Below are 3,879 nucleotides of genomic sequence, written 5' to 3'. Positions count from 1 at the left end.
GTAAGACAAGTTGGTAAGTGTTCTTTAATTATTCACCTATTCAGTTTAATGGGGGCTCCCAGGTGGCGGTAGTGGTAAAGAAACCTCCTGCAGGGATGCAGGAGATGTAGTTTTAATCCCTGGATTGGGAAGGTCCGATAGAGAAGGAAATGGCAACCCACTCCAGTATTCTTGCCTGGGAAATCCCATGGACAGAGGAGCCTGGTAGGCTACAGTCTGTGGGGTTGCAAAAGAGTTGGACATGAGCGAAGTGACTAAGCATGCATTCATTTAACAACTATTGATTGAATGCCCAAGCTTCTGGAGTGATAACAATGGTGAAAAAAACAGTTGTGTTCTTGACCAATGGAGTTCATAGTCCAGTTAAGAGAAAGACATTATTCAAGTAATTCAGAAATGTAAAAATGGAACTGAAGTAAGCGGGAGGAAGGAGAGGAGCATGGAGTTCTGTGTCCACTTAAGCAAGGCTCCAAAGTTCTCTTTCAGTCAAGTCAGGGCTTCTTAAACTGCATCGTAGGAATAGTGTCAAAACAGGCTTGATGCAGTGGTTCTCAATGCCAGCAGTGTATTAGAATTACATAAGGATAATGTGCTCAGCTGTGTCCAACTCTTTGCGACCCCATGGACTGTGGCTCACCAGGCACCTCTGTCCATGGAATTTTCCAGGCAAGAACACTGGAGTGAGCTACCATTTCCTTCTCCAGAATTACAAGAAATGCTTTAAAAAAAAAAAAAGAAAAGAAGCCAAGGCTTCACTCCAGACTGATAAATTAGACTCTTTGAGAATGGGATCTGGCGTTAGCTGTTTTAAAAAATAAATATCTGCAAGGATAGTAACATACAGGCTGAGTAGAGATTTCCTTCTCTGTGGAAACGAAAGGATCCCAGGTGCTTAGCTTCATGGTTTATCACCTTTTCTCTTTTCTGCCTTTATGTTTTTGCCTGGCCTCCTGTTTTTAGTAATGGGAATCTTGTTTGCTTCCCTTTGTTTCCAACCAGAACAGTGATCTCAGGTCCAACATCTGGGCCCTGGCTCATAGGCCCCATCCTAGCAACATGAAGTTCAAGTAACTTATCAGGACCCAGGTCTTCTTAGGGGCCATGCAGTTGTGACAAATTGTCATCCCCTTCACCTGTGGCATGAGCTGCCAAAGTAACATTTTTTATTTTCACATAGAATGACATAAAAGAAAGAGGGAGGTAGGAAAGGTCCAGGATGTGGGAAGTGGGGTCTAAGAATTCTCTGAGAGGTATGGCCACTCTCTGAACCACCTATAATGTTCTCCAGGCAGCAAAGTGATTGGCTACTGCAGGACACAAGCCCAGTGTCACAGTGGCCCTGAGCTTCTAAGTCCAAAATGCACTCAGACCCACAAGGACGAAAACACCTGCATTCTATCCTCTGGTGAGTTTTCCCCACTCCTAGGAAAAATATGACTCTTCCTCTTGCCTCTCTCCTAGGTACCTCAAACTCTGCTTAACTTACCCTCTCAGATGGGTCCCAGAACAATTTATTTCACTTAATGTGTTAGTGCTGCTGTGTATGAGTTTCTGCTTCACATCTCTGTGAGTTTTCTGTTATGTGTATGTGCATCCTAAGTCACTTCAGTCATGTCCATTTGCAGCCCTATGGACTGTAGACAAAACCCCCAACACACATCTAATTTTCAGCAAAGTTGACTCCATGCTAAAACTATAAAATAATAACAGCCATTCTGTAAAAAGAACACACTAACACACTAAGCATACACATCAATTGTAAGATGTGCCCCAATTTCTCAAATATTTACAGTTTTTAAAATTGCAGCTAAAAATTAAAGAAATATGGTACCTGCAAATTTTTCTCCCAAGGTATTATTTTTAATTATTGTTTATAAACAGTTTATCATGGAGAACATTTGCTGAATATGATAATTTGAGTTTTGAATTAAGTAACCTTTAGTTGCTGGACAATAATTATCTGGTTGAAGTCAATACATAAGCTCAAATGATCACTGTAGAGAAAAGTATTTACCTTTCTATCTGTGTTTGTAAGTATCTAAATCATTTAGAAGTCAGGTCTAATCATTAAGATCATTGTCAAAACAAAACCTGTCAAAATTCTGCAAGATAATGACAATTTGTTTTTCCTTTTGTTTCTCTATCTCTTCTTTTGATTTTCAAAATTTTGTTTCATTGGCTAGAATTCCCAGACCAATGTTAAATAATAATGCTTAATCAAGGTTACCTTCATCTTTCCCTGATTTTGACAGAAATTAACCTAGTGATTAATCATTAAACACAACACTGGTGGTTGGTTTGAATAGCATTTTATTATTTTGCAGAAATATATATCTACTTCTAGTTTACATAGAAAGTTAAAAAGTCAAAAGGCAAGCAAAGTTTAATCCCATGCCTTTTTTGGTATCTATATAGATCATACATTTTTTCTTATTTAACATAATTAACACCATATAATATTAAATATCTAAATATTAAATTACCTGGAATTTATCATTGTAAAAAGGGAAATCAAAGCATAGTACTATTTTATTAAGTGAATTATTTGTTTTATGAATTGCCTGTGACAAGTTTCTAAACCCAGGCAGCCAGTCTCTATAAGCCAGCATGTGGTTGGCGTCTCAGGGTTCAGAGACTAATTATAATAGTGCCAGCCTAGGCAGGACACCATTAGGAGGTCAGACCTGCCAGAAGAAATCAATTATAGGAGATGAACCTTGTTTGGATGTATTTTGTGCCATTGCCCCCTTGGAGGGCCAAGATCTTGCTTCCTGGTACAAAGATCATGAGTGCCAGAACCTGTCATTTGTACGCCACTTGGCACTGACCGCCCCAAACCCCAGTCATCTTCAACTTTTTGTTCAGTACAGAATTAATGATGAGACATGGAGATGAGGTGGAGATAAGGGCTCCTCTTTATGGAGACACTCATTCCAGCCAAAAGAGCAGATTGTAGACAAATTCAATAATCCTTTGGCAGAAAGAAGGCACATTGAACATTTGCACACATGTTCTCTGAGATCGCACACATACTCATACACTTATACCCTTCCCCTCACATTAGGAGATTTGTTGAATACAGTGAGGGCTTAATACAGGCTTTTTTCATGAAGGAGTGAATGATAAGAGAACTCAGTGGTCCAAGTATATCATTGTACTCATCCACATACACACATATTAATGTCCACTCATAAATACACAAGCAAATGGGAGAACATTGTCTCCACAGCTCTCCACACACATCAACTGCTGTCATGGTCCCCTCCAAGCTGCCATGCATCCCTTCCAGAAATCTCAACAGTTACAGTTTTGAGCCTTAATCCCAAGGCTCAAAAGTCTCGATTCAAACTGGGTTTAACCACAGACAGATTTATTGCTGAATATGATAGGAGGTCCAGAATGGATTGATTGATCTGGATACTGTCAACAGGGACTGAATTTCATCCTGTCACTGCCCTCCCTGCCGTTTGCAGAACCATCTTCACTCTGAGCCTAGTTTCCTTTGCGGGTGCAGGATGACTCCCAGGAGCAATCAGGGCTACACATCACATAGTTCTTATCCAGGGAGAGAAAGCGAGAAGCTTCTCTAGGCTTTCTAAAGAGTTGGAAGAACTTTACAAAAGTTGATGGTAAACTTCTTCCTGCACGCCAATGACCATAGACAGGGTAGAATTTTTTCCTGAAATAAGAATTTGGGATTGTACTTATACCAAGCAGTCTGTCTCTTGAGATAAGAGCCACAGTGATGGAAAGATGCTGGAAAGTCCATCATGAGAATGACAACAGTCTGGAAGCAATCTGTAGTACTAGCTTCCAGTATCAGCCTCACGTGTGGCAAGAGGTGATAGGTACAGGGTAGAGATTTGTAATCAACCCTGT

This window comes from Bison bison, unplaced genomic scaffold (assembly GCF_000754665.1).
Source record: "Bison bison bison isolate TAMUID 2011002044 unplaced genomic scaffold, Bison_UMD1.0 scf7180017864471, whole genome shotgun sequence".
Lineage (NCBI taxonomy): Eukaryota > Metazoa > Chordata > Mammalia > Artiodactyla > Bovidae > Bison > Bison bison.
This window is presented reverse-complemented; position numbering follows the sequence as displayed.